General features: G+C 42.4%; 1 protein-coding gene across 6 annotated transcripts in view; it reads right to left on the bottom strand.

The window, feature by feature from the left end:
* The window catches only part of LOC143360219 (zinc finger protein castor homolog 1), a 216152-nt gene that overhangs the window by 121833 nt on the left and 77126 nt on the right, over positions 1 to 17193 (bottom strand). The gene's annotated exons all lie outside the window — the stretch shown is intronic.

Genomic DNA, 17193 nt, shown 5'->3' with positions numbered 1-17193 from the left:
TATAATAAATTAAGAAATAAAAACTAGAATTTCCTACAAAGTTTGTTTCAGATTTCAAAATTACTTATGGGTCCCCCTAGCACCCAAATTACCCCACGTCCAGGCGATCGCTTATGGCTGCCCGATTCTAATCTTCGATTTTTCCGCAATAAAGGCTCAAAGGATTTTTAACCGTCCTTGATAATGACGGAGAGTATATAATAAATTAAGAAATAGAAACTAGAATTTCCAACAAAGTTTGTTTCAGATTTCAAAATTACTTATGGGTCCCCCTAGCACCCAAATTCCTGGGTCCCAAATTACCCCACGTCCAGGCGATCGCTTATGGCTGCCCGATTCTAATCTCCGATTTTTCCGCAATAAAGGCTCAAAGGATTTTGAACCGTCCTTGATAATGACGGAGAGTATATAATAAATTAAGAAATAAAAACTAGAATTTCCTACAAAGTTTGTTTCAGATTTCAAAGTACTTTACTTATGGGTCCCCCTGGCACCCAAATTCCTGGGTCCCAAATTACCCCACGTCCAGGCGATCGCTTATGGCTGCCCGATTCTAATCTTCGATTTTTCCGCAAGGAAGGCTCAAAGGATTTTTAACCGTCCTTGATAATGACGGAGAGTATATAATAAATTAAGAAATAAAAACTAGAATTTCCAACAAAGTTTGTTTCAGATTTCAAAATTACTTATGGGTCCCCCTGGCACCCAAATTCCTGGGTCCCAAATTACCCCACGTCCAGGCGATCGCTTATGGCTGCCCGATTCTAATCTTCGATTTTTCCGCAAGAAAGGATCAAAGGATTGTTGACCGGGGTTTCCGCGGTTGGTCACTGCTTCTAGGGGTTCTCATTAGACGATGCGACCACGGGCCCGACTTCCTGGGCCCCGGGGATCGCCGAGAAACGAATTGTCCCTCGTTTCGCGTTATCGCGGGCCCGTCTACTCGGCTGACCGAGCAGCGCTCGTATATCAGCGTAGCTTTTGTTACGACGACGTGCCTTTGTTTTCGCCTTGTTCTCGCGTCTCGTTCCAGTAGCGGCGCAAACGGTGGACGGTTCTCGCTCGTTCGGCAGCGTGACGGGCCCGTCCGGGGGTTTCGCTGAACTTGCCGTAACCCACTTTCGCACTGACACAGAAATAGATAACCCCGGAGGATTTCTTTCCCCGTTCCGGTGCGCGACTCAGCTGTTCGCGGAACCGCGATTTTTCAACATGGACGATCGCCTCGACTAGCCAGAGACTGGGAAATCGGGTTTAGGGGCGGGGCCCGGTCTGGGGAGGCTCTAATCTTTCCTGGGAATTCGTAGAATTTCCATTGAATTTTTCATGCGTTCTTTGTGAAAACTGAAATTTAGCAGGCAGTTCTGAGATCATGTAGATCGCCTAGCCACTGTACTCCTAGGGACGAGAAAATTAAGATTTTAACCCTTAGCACTCGAGCTTCGACTCTGAGGCGCCACTAAAAATATCGTTTACAGTGTTAAATTTGTTTGTATATTATAAAATGAAAAGGAAAATCGTAATTTCAAAGTCCTACTGAGAAAGAAAAATTTCAGTTCCACTGGGTGTATTGGTCCGGCGGCTCTTGTGTACATAGAATGGAAATATTCCAAGTCGGAAAAAATGTTTGGTTTTCGAGTGCAAAGGGTTAACACATCTTGCGCGGGAAGCGACTAAAGTCGTTTTCCACGGATTATTGATGGATTATTGGTATCGATTTTTGTGACGTTTTTACAATAAAACCGGATAGGCATGCGTTGCAAAAATACAAAACGTGCGTTGCAAGAATTAATGCAACACTGTAAGACTTTGGCGGCAGAGTGACCGCGCAAGATGTGTCAACATGTCTGGGTCTAGATAGTATCTTATTCTTTTTAAAAAAGAATCTGAAAGCCTTCTGCGAGGCTTCTTCGTGAAAATTGAAAATCAACAGCTGGACGTTTCAGGATTGCAATAGGGGATCACCTGGTCTATTTAAGGACCAGGAAATAATCTCGAGGAAGAATTCTGGGTCTAGAAAATTTGTCCATCGTGTTATTGATAAATCTCGAACCCTAGTCCCACTTCCTGCACCAAATTGAAAAAGCGATAGCCTTGCGCCTAAACGTTTAGTGTGCCTAGAGAGGCTATCTGAAATCTCAGGCCCTCCTCTATAACGGATCTGACAAAAATGTCAAACCTGACGCGATCTTGTCCCTTTGAAGCCAAACTAAAATGGAACGCATCCCAGAAACTGAAGCCAGATCAAAGTTAGCTCCCGAACGCCAATCCTCGTCTACAAAAAAAAAAAACCGTCATTAGTCAGCACCTAATGGAAAACGTTTTTCCCCCTTGGAGAGGCCGCTAGGCATAGTCGCGTCAGTCGACAGAAATGGGAAATACCGTGTCGTCGAGGTTCGAGGGAACTGTCGGAGCTCTCCGAAACGGAAGTGATCGTCCCGACGGAATTTCGATGGGACATCGAGGGGAAAATGATTTCTTGCCGCGAGTGAACCGGTGCGTGGCCATATTGGTCGGACGGCCTTAATGGGCCAGTTTTAGTGCGGAAATAAATAACCGATAATGAACCGGGCAAAAACGGAACTAACGATTCCGAGGCCGAATTAGGCGGCGTGTTTCGGATGCCTCGCTCCAAGTTATCCAAATCGATTCGAGGAGAAGAGAGAGAGGGAAGCTGTTTTGGCCACTTCGGTCCGGACGAGCGATGATTCGAGCAATCAACAGCCCGAAATAAATGACTGCTGATGAGCCAGGCCCGGACGGAAAGAAACGACAAGTTTCGGCGACTTAAGTAGATTCCTCGGGGCAAGTACGACACTGTTCGAACGTTCATGCGAACGTGGTTGTTCGTGTTCGAAGCGACACGGTCCGCTTTTCCATTCATGTTTCTGAAAAGGTACGCTACCGGACAAGTCACGCGGCATTAGCGGGTTTCTGCAACACTGATTAATTAGCCTCCCCGGAAGGTAAATAGCCGGTCATTAAATTTTCTAGAATTTTAATAACGTGTCGTATCGTTATTAATCTGCCAGGGTTCATTAAGAGATTAACGTTGTGTGCGCCGTTTCCGTGAAAGCAGATCGTATCTTTCGTCATTTACGTTTAATTAATTGAAAAGCTGTTATGAGCCGCCCGGCGATATTTGTCTTTGGCTCTCTGTGACACCCCGAAATTTTTCCAATTAGACCAATTTTCTGGCGCTTCTCGACGGACAGGGATAAAAAGGAGAACCGTAATTAGTGTCGTAAGCATGGCTAACGATTATTAGCACGATCCTAACTGCCTCGTTCGAACCACCGGGACATTCTCGCGGAGCACAGGTAAAAACTTGCCGATCCGCTGGCAAAATTAAGGCGACGATCTGCCATTTTTACTTTTCAAATGGTCGCTATCAATTTGCAGAACTTTGCCCTTTTCTTTGTTGCGAGAACCGTGTCCTGTCAAACAATACTTTTTAATTCTGATCAAGAACTGTGAAGATCAAAGTGAGGGTAACGCTATCACCAGATTGTAAATTTTTCGTGAAAAATAAAATACAGTGGTGCCATTTACAATGGCCACAGTTGGATTAGTCGAAGAAGACTTTCATAATGTCAAACTTTCTAAACTGAACTCAAGAAAATGTTTCTTGCAAATTATAGCAGAACTTCAACCCTTCAAAATAAAATTCTTGGTGCAATTCAGAATGACCAAACAAGACTTTCATAATACTTAAAATATCAATGACAAGAGCCTTTTTAAAATTCAAGAAGTGGTCAAACTATGGCACAACTTCACCCCTTATGCAAAAGAAAATTTTTGGTCCCATTTACAACGGCGAAAGTTTAAATGTTCAGGAATAGTCGAGCAAGATTTCTCGAATTTCAAATGTTCAAAACATCTTGTAAAATGAGGACTACAAGAGCAAAATATTTTTCACTATTTTCCCTGGTACACAGTTTAACACTAGATTTACGGGTCCCGTCAAAATGACGAGTTCTACATTCTTTAATTTACAATTATTGAGAACAATCTCAAACGCATTTATAGGAAATTTATTTAACACATTTATTCCTTGGAACAAATATTACCGTAAAAGCTGCTAAAAATCTGTCCGAATATATTCCCGATATTTTTATAAAATAATCCAAACTTGCCACTTTCGGTGCTCCTAGTGTCAAGAAGAAATCATTTTCCTTTCTGATTTCCACACAAACATTTTCACACATTTTTCACTTTACAATTAACACTTTGAACGCCATAATGACCACCGGTGTAAGCCGAAAGCTTCATTGTCCTTAACCCCTTGTCCTGTGACATCGAGTCAGTAAAAATATTATATCCAGATATTATGCATTTATGACGAAAATGAATAGATCAAATTCAAAACAGTAAAAATATTTAAAAATACTCCTGCATTATTTGCGACGTATTAAAATAATCAACAGAAGAAATAACTGTACACATAGCTGCTGTATCTTGCAATGAATGTAGACAATCCTTATTTTGCATAAAATCCGCAGTCTAATTATATCATATTACAAAACATGTTCAATTTTATCCTAGTCAATATTCAACCATCACTGAACACATGGTACAATAAATATAAATTTTCTATTTTTCCTAGCAGATTATAGGATGTTAGGTATAAATTCATCCCAATCATAAAATAAATTGTAGAGCAAGGGGTTCATAACGCCGATCGCTTCCATAAACGAAACAACTGAAACTCGCATGAAGCACGGAAAATTCGCACATAATCTTGCCTCTGGCAGGTAAAACTCTCAATTTCCACAGAAAAACTTCACAAATTACGTAATCCAGTTTTCTCCGCAGCCACAATCGATCCACAAACAACAACCAACCGCGAACAATAATCACCGAGTCTCTCACATAGGTCTCACCAAAATCCAGCATCCCAACATAGGTCTCCCAGCATCCTCCCCGACAATAAAAATCCTTCCAAACTCTCTACCATCCGAACCGCGACTACTATCATGCCGGAGTCGAGAAGGTCATGGGATCCTGGGAGTCACGAGGAGTTAGGAGGATCGATTAGTCCGTGGAGTGGGCAAAGAAGAACGGGAAGAGAGACGATCAGGAAAGCAAGAGAGAGAGAGAGAGAGAGAGAGAGAGAAAGAGGGAGAGAGAGAGAGAGAGAAATAGAGAATGAGAGAGGGGGGAGAGGGGAGGGGTGGTCGGTAGGGATCGGGTTGACAAGTCGACAGGACTCGGCGTAGCCTGGAGCCTAGGTTCCGGAGAATTTCCCTAGGCGGTTGTCGCCGGAAGTGGAACGCGATTGGGCCTCGTGGCACTAGGCGGGCCACGTGGCCCTCGTCGAGGACACGTGAGGAGACCCTCCTCGAACGTGGGGATGCACACCAGTGGACGATAGCGGAGTTTTTTTGCCGGGCTCTCTGTACACAGAAGGGATAATTAACATCTGTTACAGTACGCGGGCCGAGCCGGGCCGCCCCGTTTCACCCCCACCACCGTCCAACGGGGCGGACCTTGAATACATTATCACCCTGTTTGCACATGAACGTGCACGGTGCACCGGCCCGGTCGAATCCGAGCGCGGAAGATCGACCCTGAACAATGGGAGAAGTCTCTCTCTCTTTGTTGCCGCAACCGTATCCCCGAGGACTTCTGCTTTTGGCCAGAGGCGAGTCTCTCGGGCTTGTTTTTTCGCGAGCCTCCTTTAGCGCGCGCTCGCGGCCCGTTCCGATGAAAAATTCAATCTCCGTTGCGCCGCTGATTGCCGCGCGAACCGACCCAGGAATTCATTTTTGCGCGACCAGCGCCGATCCGCTCTACCGAGAACACCTTCGCGCAGCTGACAACGGGCCCGACGAGACTCGCATTTGCATCACAATACGCTTCAGAGTTGTTTCGGATCTTCTTGTCGCGGCAGCTCCATTTGGAATTGCGCTGCAATTGATTCGGCCGATTCGGGGGCAATCCGGGAACTTTTTGATTGGTCCTCGGCGGTTTTAGGTGGAGGATCTTCGTGGTGGAATTGGTTGGACAATATTCGCGAGAAATTCAACTCTGTCTTGGTTATTTCAAACGATACTATGTTACCCTACAGAAGTTGTGGGGTTTAAGAAACTACATAATATGGTGTAGATGATATTCAGATTGTAGAGAAGATATCACCTTTGTTTAATTAAATGGAATGTCCAATGTTTCATGCTCGATTTCGATAGATTATTCCGAGTATAAAAGTACTAAAGTGTGTTTGTCCTAAAATTTGCCGTTGCTCAGATATTTGACTGTTTACGTTCTATTATTTTCATTATGGAACGTGTTCAAGGATATGCTCACTACGGCAAATGTGAACATTGGTAGGCTTTCGCCTAATAAGAAAATACGGAGGAAGCTCCCAGAATCCTCTACATCCACCTCGGCACTCTAAATATTCGCTCGATTTCGATTTCAGTAATGGTAGATTTTAAAGCAGAGAATGTACACACACACACACACACACAATTCTCTAAATCTTGGCGCTCGTTGATGGTTTAATCATGAATCATTTCGAATGGAAGCATTTCTGAACAATTTTTCAGTGCACCAAATGCTTCTCAATCCTTGGTGGAGGAGGATTTTTCAAAATATTAAAAATCTTTTTAAAATTCTAGGATGAAGAAGAACTTGAAGAATGAGATACATGGTCCTCGACAACATTCCGACATACAGTGTGTCCGACGAGCTCTGTCCACTTGAATGTCTTGGGTATTTCAAACAATGCGAGACAATGTTACGCACAGAAGTTGTAGGGTTTAAGAAACTACATGATATAAATTCTTGCAAGTCAAGTCCAATGTTGAATCTGACGTACACTGACACGAGGATTACGATGTACCATTGCAACAACATTAATTTCATTATCTTCATCACTGCACACAGGCTTTCCACGATTCCATCTTACGAACAGCGAGACTTCCAGTTTCTTTTAATTTTTGACACAATCTTTCAAAAATCTTGTGCGAAGTGCACACGCGGTTCGGATATCTTTCACCGTACAAATTTCGAGCCGCAATTGCGTTTCTCTTACTTTCTCCATAAATTAGAAGCATCTCTAATTGTTCCTCGAATGACAATTTCATATTGACTATCTTATGTTCGCTAACTGAGAAACTGACTGACACCGAGGGACGTCGAAAGCCTACCAATGTTTACATTTGACGTAGCGAGCATATCCTTGAATACGTTCCATAATGAAAGTACTAGGACGAAAACAGTCAAATGGCAACGGTAAGTTTTAGGACAAATACACTTTAGTACTTTTATACTCGGCAATCTATCGAAATCGAGCATAAGAAATTAGACATTCCATTTAAAAAAACAATGATGACCTCTTCTCTACGCCTCTACTTGCAAGAATATTATTTATCGTGTAGTTTCTTAACACTAGAGCGACCGAGCAATAAATGCGACTGACGTATATTGCTTTGTAACAGTGACAAGACCGTGCCCGTTCAGACTTCGTACAACTTTTACTGTAATATGTGCTTCAACGAAGAGGCTCGTTAAAAAATTTCCGATGAAAACATTTTTACAATTTCACTAATTCCAAAAGAAAAAATTAGGAAGCACTCTTTTTGACTGCTCGGGTCGTTCTACTGTTAAACCCTACAACTTCTGTAACATTTTCTCGCATTGTTTGCAATAACCAAGATATTCAAGTGGAGTTTGTGGGACACACTCTATATGATCCAGTCCACATACAGTTCATTTATCTAGGAGAATACGAATATCCTCAGCGTGCCATCATCACGCCTTCCCTGGTCATTCGATAGTCTACATGAACGCGTGATTCTTTACGCTACAGTGTCGCGCGCAACTAATTACCTCGATTCTTTCACCTACAAAATTAATGGCAGCGTCTTCCTGCAAATTTCCATTTATATAGAATCTACCGTGCACGAAGCGTCCGGCCAGTCCGGTAGCATAAGCGCGGAGCAACCAGTCGGAGGAAAACGTCTCAATTTTCCCTTTTTAGGCGTTCCTTTTTCAGCGACTGAATTCATCATCGCCGAGCCGTGGCGATGGGGACGGTTTTTCTAATCGTCCTCCTTCTCTCTCTCCCTCTCTCTCTCTCTCTATCTCTCGCGCTGCCGCTCGAATTGAATCATTAGGAGCGTCGCTTTTTACGGGTTTCGAATAATAGCCCGAAGAATCCCAAGGTTTCCCCGTCCCCGGCCAGTTTCCGCGGCCGTTCGCTTCTGTGCACTCGGTGTTCCGTGTCTTTATTCTCGGTAAGTTCGAGACCGGCGCCCCAAGAATCTAGGCCAGCCGGCCCGGGAATCTCTCTTTTTCTCGAATCCGCGGCAGGAAAGAAACTAACCCCTTCTGCCGAGGGAACCGAGCCAGGGACTAGGATAGATCGGGAAACCTGCTGGCCGACCGGACATTCCTCGGGATCTCTGACGGGATCCTCTTTTCCATCTCCCGATGCCCTCGAACACGTCCCACTCGCGGATTTCCTGCTATCAACCAGTGAACTGCGCAGTTCGATTTGAAAACTCCATCGCGGCGCGCAATTAAAATCAAGCTGCGACGAATACACGCGTCGAACGCAGGACGAACGACGCTATTGTAAATTGTACGAAAAGAGTAAAGCAGAGCGAGAGAGAATTACGATGGCCACGGTTGGATTAGTCGAAGAAGACTGTCATAATGTCAAACTTTCTACACTGAACTCAAGAAAATGTTTCTTGTAAATTATAGCAGAACTTCAACCACTTCAAAATAAAATTCTTGGTGCAATTCAGAATGACCAAACAAGACTGACACTGTTGGCAGGCCGGATGACACTATTGTAAATTGTACGAAAAGAGTAAAGCAGAGCGAGAGAGAATTACGATGGCCACGGTTGGATTAGTCGAAGAAGACTGTCATAATGTCAAACTTTCTAAACTGAACTCAAGAAAATGTTTCTTGTAAATTATAGCAGAACTTCAACCACTTCAAAATAAAATTCTTGGCGCAATTCAGAATGACCAAACAAGACTGACACTGTTGGCAGGCCGGATGACACTATTGTAAATTGTACGAAAAGAGTAAAGCAGAGCGAGAGAGAATTACGATGGCCACGGTTGGATTAGTCGAAGAAGACTGTCATAATGTCAAACTTTCTACACTGAACTCAAGAAAATGTTTCTTGCAAATTATAGCAGAACTTCAACCACTTCAAAATAAAATTCTTGGCGCAATTCAGAATGACCAAACAAGACTGACACTGTTGGCAGGCCGGATGACACTATTGTAAATTGTACGAAAAGAGTAAAGCAGAGCGAGAGAGAATTACAATGGCCACGGTTGGATTAGTCGAAGAAGACTGTCATAACGTCAAACTTTCTAAACTGAACTCAAGAAAATGTTTCTTGTAAATTATAGCAGAACTTCAACCACTTCAAAATAAAATTCTTGGCGCAATTCAGAATGACCAAACAAGACTGACACTGTTGGCAGGCCGGATGACACTATTGTAAATTGTACGAAAAGAGTAAAGCAGAGCGAGAGAGAATTACAATGGCCACGGTTGGATTAGTCGAAGAAGACTGTCATAATGTCAAACTTTCTAAACTGAACTCAAGAAAATGTTTCTTGTAAATTATAGCAGAACTTCAACCACTTCAAAATAAAATTCTTGGTGCAATTCAGAATGACCAAACAAGACTGACACTGTTGGCAGGCCGGATGACACTATTGTAAATTGTACGAAAAGAGTAAAGCAGAGTGAGAGAGAATTACATTTTTATTCGATAAGAAATTGACAATTCGTTAACGTTGAAATTGTAAAGACGCTTTCGCCGGGAAATGATTAAATAAATATATTAATCCAAATAAATTCAATCTCGTCGTTTTTACTTTTCGATCCGCTGACAAATTTCAGGCGACGATCTGCCATTTTTACTTTTCAATTGGTCGCTATCAATTCGCAGAACTTTGCCGTTTCTTTGTTGCAAGAACCGTGTCCTGTCAAACAAAACTTTTTAATTCGCGGAAAGTAGCATCGAGAGAACTGTGAAGATCCAAGTGAAAGCAACGTGATCAGCAGATTGTAAATTTTTCGTGGAAAATAAAATACAGTGGTGCCGTTTACAATGGCCACGGTTGGATTAGTCGAAGAAGACTGTCATAATGTCAAACTTTCTAAACTGAACTCAAGAAAATGTTTCTTGTAAATTATAGCAGAACTTCAACCACTTCAAAATAAAATTCTTGGTGCAATTCAGAATGACCAAACAAGACTGACACTATTGGCAGACCGAATGACACTATTGTAAATTGTACGAAAAGAGTAAAGCAGAGTGAGAGAGAATTACATTTTTATTCGATAAGAAATTGAGAATTCGGTAACGTTGAAATTGTAAAGACGCTTTCGCCGGGAAATGATTAAATAAATATATTAATCCAAATAAATTCAATCTCGTCATTTTTGTAAGACAACATGTATCAGTACTTGTATCAGTACTTGTATTGTACTTTTAAGTCTCGGTGGGTTCAGTGTTAATAGTGTAGGCGAGTGAGCATAACTTTCACCGACCAGTCTACTTAATTCCAAAATGTAATTGAATTACTGGAATTACTGCCCCCAATTTCTGAACACTTGCGATTCTCTGAATATTTTTTCTATTTCAGTGAAAAATTCTGCGACCTCGAACTCAGATTTGTAATCTACATAAACATTCATCAAGGAGATTGTTAAACAGGTCTTCGACTAAACAGAGTACGTTCCTGCAACATTCTGTCGTTTGATATTAATTGAAGACTGATTATGGATAATATTTCTGCACGCCCAGAACGACTTAAAAAGGCTGACTTCGGAAGGCAAATCTATTTGGCTCGTTTCGCGCAATGCGCGATTGTTATGAGCTTGATAATGGGCGCAGCTGAACGTGCTCTTCCAGGTATTCTTTTATCAGAGAGTGGTGAGACCATTGCTGGCTATAGACAATGACGCGATTCTAAAAATTACTGTCCCCGTTCCTGTATAACTCACCCAACGGTCCACGAAAAATTAGAAAAGAAAATGTTTCTTCTGAAACAAACCAACTGTGCAATTTTCCTCTGAAAATCCGGGCCTTCAGCAATTCCAAAAGAAGTGCTTCACACACTCTCCGGAACACAATCATCAGATCGGGGTTCCAATCGGAGACAATATTATCCCGACCAATGAAACTATAATTCGAATGAAAGTATAATTCGCCTGTCGTCGTCTTCCAGGAAGAGCACAGGCTCGAAGGCGCGAAAGTCCCAATTTCCTGGATCGGATCCTGGATTTCTCCGGAGCAGATGTCGACGACAGCGAGGAGGCGAGTGAAAATCGGATGAAGGATCGGTTAGGGCGTGTTCCCTGGTCCCAGGAAGCGCGGAAGGGTCAACGTTCCGGGACAAAAGGATCATTAAGAAGAAGGAGGAACGATCGGGCACGGATTCTGGCAACGCCGTCCGAAGCCCCCGAAGAGACACACAGGCAGTTTGGTCCGTGAGAGGCTGCGCCACTCGACATAGCTCGACGCTGATGCCGATACCAGAAGCGGGAAAACAAAAAAGCAGGCGACGTAACGCGTTCGCCTGGCTCGTTCACGCTCTTTCTCGCTCTTTCTCGTTCGTTCGTCAAACACTTGAACGTAATGTTGCCAGGCCTGGGGGCTGCTCGGGCCTCGTGTGGCCGTTCAAGTGTCTGCCGGGATACCGGCGGATTATTCAAATTCGCCGGCCCCAGTCGATGTGTGCGTGACACGTTCATCGAGGTTTCTAAAGAGACTTTTCGAGAGATTTTGGGATTCTTTGTCAATTCAATTCTATTTCGATACAAATTTTTCGTTGGCAACAGATCGGTCTTTGCAGTCCTGGATAGTAGGATTTAATTGAATTATCAAAGCTGAATCGTGGGGAAGTGTTTCATGGCTGAGAACATGATATAAACTGAAACTAATTTGTCAACACATTGGCGAGTGTTGGTAATAGAGCTAGAGAGACTTTCCGTGAGATTTTGGGATTCCTCCGGTAATCGACAAAATTTTTTATTGCCAGGAGATCGGTCCCTGCAGTCCTGGATAGTACGATTTCATCAGGGTATCAAAGCTCAATCCTGAGGAAAATGTTTAGTGACTGAAAATATGATATAAACTGAAACTAGTTTGTCAACACATTGGTGAGTGTTGGTAATAGAGCTAGAGAGACTTTTCGGGAGATTTTGGGATTCTTTTGATCATCCAGAAATTTTTTATTGGCAGCAGAGATCGATTCCTGCAGTCCTGGATAGTAGGATTTAATTAAAGTATCAAAGCTGAATCCTGAGGAAGTGTTTCATGACTGAAAACATGAAACTGAAACTAGTTTGTCAACACATTGGTGAGTGTTGGTAATAGAGCTAGAGAGACTTTCCGTGAGATTTTGGGATTCCTCCGGTAATCGACAAAATTTTTTATTGCCAGGAGATCGGTCCCTGCAGTCCTGGATAGTACGATTTCATCAGGGTATCAAAGCTCAATCCTGAGGAAAATGTTTAGTGACTGAAAATATGATATAAACTGAAACTAGTTTGTCAACACATTGGTGAGTGTTGGTAATAGAGCTAGAGAGACTTTTCGGGAGATTTTGGGATTCTTTTGATCATCCAGAAATTTTTTATTGGCAGCAGAGATCGATTCCTGCAGTCCTGGATAGTAGGATTTAATTAAAGTATCAAAGCTGAATCCTGAGGAAGTGTTTCATGACTGAAAACATGAAACTGAAACTAGTTTGTCAACACATTGGTGAGTGTTGGTAATAGAGCTAGAGAGACTTTCCGTGAGATTTTGGGATTCCTCCGGTAATCGACAAAATTTTTTATTGCCAGGAGATCGGTCCCTGCAGTCCTGGATAGTACGATTTCATCAGGGTATCAAAGCTCAATCCTGAGGAAAATGTTTAGTGACTGAAAATATGATATAAACTGAAACTAGTTTGTCAACACATTGGTGAGTGTTGGTAATAGAGCTAGAGAGACTTTTCGGGAGATTTTGGGATTCTTTTGATCATCCAGAAATTTTTTATTGGCAGCAGAGATCGATTCCTGCAGTCCTGGATAGTAGGATTTAATTAAAGTATCAAAGCTGAATCCTGAGGAAGTGTTTCATGACTGAAAACATGAAACTGAAACTAGTTTGTCAACACATTGGTGAGTGTTGGTAATAGAGCTAGAGAGACTTTTCGAGAGATTTTGGGATTCCTCCGGTGATCGACAAAATTTTTTATTGCCAGGAGATTGGTCCCTGCAGTCCTGGATAGTAGGATTTAATTAAATTATCAAAGCTGAATCGTGAGGAAGTGTTTCATGGCTGAAAACATGATATAAACTGAAACTAATTTGTCAAAACGTAGGTGAGTGTTGGTAATAGAGCTAGAGAGACTTTTTGAAAGATTTTGGGATTCCTTCGATCATCCAGAAATTTTTTATTGACAGCAGAGATCGATTCATGCAGTCCTGGATAGTAGAATTTCATCAGGGCATCAAAGCTCAATCCTGAGGAAATGTTTGATGACTGAAAACATGAAACTAAAACTAGTTTGTCAACACATTGGCGAGTGTTGCTAACGTGTTATCATATGCCCTTTTATCGAGAGTCGCGAGTTTTATAAATAATCAGTAATAATAAGGAATATTTCTGATCCCTTTGAAAGATCATTGAGCGCCCAGAAAACTTGTCAAGATAAATATTAAATAAACAGGTCACTGAAACATAGGAATTTCGCGGTGATTAAATCAGTAAAAGGTCAATTAGTAATTTCTTCCAACTCTCGTAAGACATGAGAGCTCGAGTAGCTTTGGAAACCCTTTTAAGAGCTGACTATGATAATTGATATATCGGAAATGAGCCTCCTCTCCTAGAAAAAAGAAGAGGAGTTCTAAATTCCCTAAAGTTCCCATCAATAAACAACCACCGAGAAATAAACTTAAAATATTGAAGTAATCTAAGAATGTCCCCAAGGCCCACGTGGGTCTCAGAGGCCCCCGAAAGTATGACGGCCGCCGAATAGAGAGGAGCCAACGTTATAAAACAGCTGGTAGCGATAGCAACTTCGAAATCACTGTGCAAACACTCGTCGAATCTCGAAAACGGAATTTCCAGCCGTTGGAAATTTCTCAAGTTTTCAAGGTATTTGGCTTGTAGAACTCTTCGGTTCGAAGACTGTCCCGTAGACAGCCGAAAGTCACCTGCGCGGATCCTCTTGAAGGATCAAAGCAGTGCTCGGAAAGTGCACGGTTATCTCACCGTTCCTGAAGTCACTGTACCGACTCTCTTCGTCGCCGTTCAAAGCTACCATATCGCTAAACTGCTGACATCAATCATCTCTCCATTACCGGGCCGCGTTCAAACGGTATTCAAAGCTGTCCGAACATCGTCAGCCGCTGTCTTCTGCTAGGTGGACAGGCTCGAGGCAAGTGCAACACTCTCCCCCGCGAAAATCATCCCGAGAGATGCATCGGGACGCGCCGAGACGCATAACCGAGACGCGCGCCCAGTTATATGCATTCTCGAGGAAACAGGCCGGCGAGAACCACTGATTAACGATCATCCGATCGCCGCTCGTGGATGCGTAGATCTCATCGGGTACAGATATCTTTCATTTTCACAGGGAATTTCCTTTTTTCCGAGCCGAACATTAATTAATCGTTTCGTGGCTGGTCACCGGACTAGGCTTCAGCCACGACCAACAAGAATCGCGTTTTAATTGGATTATCGGCTTTTCCGTCGTTTTACCATTCGCGGTTCAATTAGTTGTAAAGCGCTCCGCGGCTCGCTTATTCTCTGAATCTCCATTTTCGGAAATTGTTTAATAAAAATTGGAGCGTGAACAAAATTTTTCTCGTTGATTAGAATGTTCCTTACGATGAAGACAAAGTATCCCAATAATTACCATTTCCTAGAGTGCACACGATTGGAAAATCGAGCACTCCCTCGAAGACTGACAAACTTTTCAGAGTTTTGTCAGGATTTTTATTTTTTGAGGGAGATCATGGATAAAATGGAGTCTAAAAACCTCAGAAATAAATAATCACCAGGATCGCAATGATTCCACTACAGATTGTGTGATAATGAATCTTGTGGAATTCAAGAACCTCTGGAAGTCAATAATAAATCGTTTCCGGGGACCAGAAAATACCAAAATTGCCCAAATGTCTTCGGAAACAAGTGAGCTGATCAGAAGCGTTGCGAAAAGCACAGACACGTAAAAGTCGACGTCACCGCGTGGTGTCGAGGGTGCCACGGGAAAAATGATTCCCGAAAATGATTGCCAATCGTAATGCGCGCACGCATGTCCGACAACTTTTTCCCGGTGATCCTCGAAAGCCAAATATTGGCGGCAAACATCGTTCCTGCCGTCCGCGGAATTTATTTGCACGCCGCTCGACCGTTAAACGTTCTCCACTTGTCGTGCGCCCGGGAGGAAAGCGCTGGAACAAGAGGAACGGACCTGGTGTATGCGGGAGGAAGAGGAGAGAGGGGAGAGGAAGGTTGAGGGAACGTGAAACAGCAGAGAAAGAGAGAGAGAGAGAGAGAGAGAGAGAGAGAGGGAGAGGGAACAGCGGGGGGAACAGGGAATTTTATTTCCGCTCACATTAATTTCAACGGCGCAGAAGACGGTCGCCACAAGGCGCAGCTTGAAATTACGAATATTATGACTTCAACCAGTTCTCAGAAATCTATGTTTTTCATTCTTTAATCTCGGGCCCCTCTCGTGTTTCACACCATATCTTATGAACACACACTTATGGCTCCCTCTTTCTAGTTCCTGGCTCACGATCCTAGCCGCCTCGCGTTGCAACCGCCTGCAGAATGCACCTTTCGATAGCCACCGCCACCGACGCAGCTTTTCCACCCCCTTTACCCCCTTGTTCAAGAGTTTATGGTGTCTGTCGGTTTATTTTTAACGAGACGAACGATCTCCGTCTGTACCCTGTCGGTGGCATTTCTTTATTGCAAGTCTGGAATTCATTTGGCGATTAATTTGTGCACGATTTTCCAGTTTTGTGGACTACTTTGCTGCGTTCAATTTACCATTGTTGTAGAGTACTTCAGTCTATTCAATTTTCTAATTTTGTGGAGTACATTACCGCGTTGATTCGTCCAGTTTTGTCGAGTACTTCACTGTGTCTAATTTTCCATTTTTGTGGACTACTGTGTCGAATTACCCTGTTTGGTGAGTACTTTACTGTGTCCAATTTACCATTTTGGTCGAGTACTTTGCTGTGGTCAATTTTCCTATTATTATCGAGTACTTTACTGTGTCCAACTTTCCATTTACAATTTACTACTACTACTACTTCACTTTTCCATTACTTTTTTCTTTACAATTTACCATTTTTGGGGAGTACTTTAGTCTGTTCAATTTTTCTATTTTTGGGGAGTATTTTACCCTGTCGAATTGTCCATTTTTGTGGAGCACTACACCGTGTCCAATTTTCCTATTTTTATCGAGTACTTCACTGTATTCAAATTTCCATTTTTGTCGAGTACTTTACTGTGTTCAATTTTCCATTTTGGAGACTACTTTACTGTGTCCAATTTTCCATTTTGGTGTAGTACTTTACTGTGTACAATTTACCATTTTTGTGTAGTACTTTACTGTGTCCAATTTTCCATTTTTGTGGAGCACTTTAGTCCACACAATTTTATTATTTTTGAGGAGTGCGTACCGTGTTCAATTTTCTATTTTTGTGGAGTACTTTACCGTGTCCAATTTCCCATTTTTGTGGAGTACTTTACCGAGTTCAATTTTCCAATTTTGTGAACTACTTTACTGTGTCTAATTACCCAGTTTGCTGGAGTACTTTACTGTGTCCAATTTACCATTTTGGTGGTGTACTTTACGGTGTACAATTTACCATTTTTGTGTAGTACTTTAGTCTATTCAATTTTCTATTTTTGTGGAGAACGTACCGTCTTAAATTTTCCATTCTTGTAGAGTACTGCGCCCTGTGCAGTTTACCATTTTTGTGGAGTACTTTATCGAGTCCAATTTTCCATTTTTGTGGACCACTTTACCGTGTCGAATTACCCAGTTTGATCCAGTACTTTACAGTGTCCAATGTACCATTTTTGTGTAGTACTTTACTGTGTCCAATTTTCCATTTTTGTGTAGTTCTTGAGTCTACTCAATTTTTTACTTTTGTGGAGTACGTACCATGTTTAATTTTCCATATTTGTGAAG

The sequence above is a fragment of the Halictus rubicundus genome, chromosome 1 (assembly GCF_050948215.1).
Source record: "Halictus rubicundus isolate RS-2024b chromosome 1, iyHalRubi1_principal, whole genome shotgun sequence".
NCBI classification, from domain to species: domain Eukaryota; kingdom Metazoa; phylum Arthropoda; class Insecta; order Hymenoptera; family Halictidae; genus Halictus; species Halictus rubicundus.
This window is presented reverse-complemented; position numbering and strand designations above follow the sequence as displayed.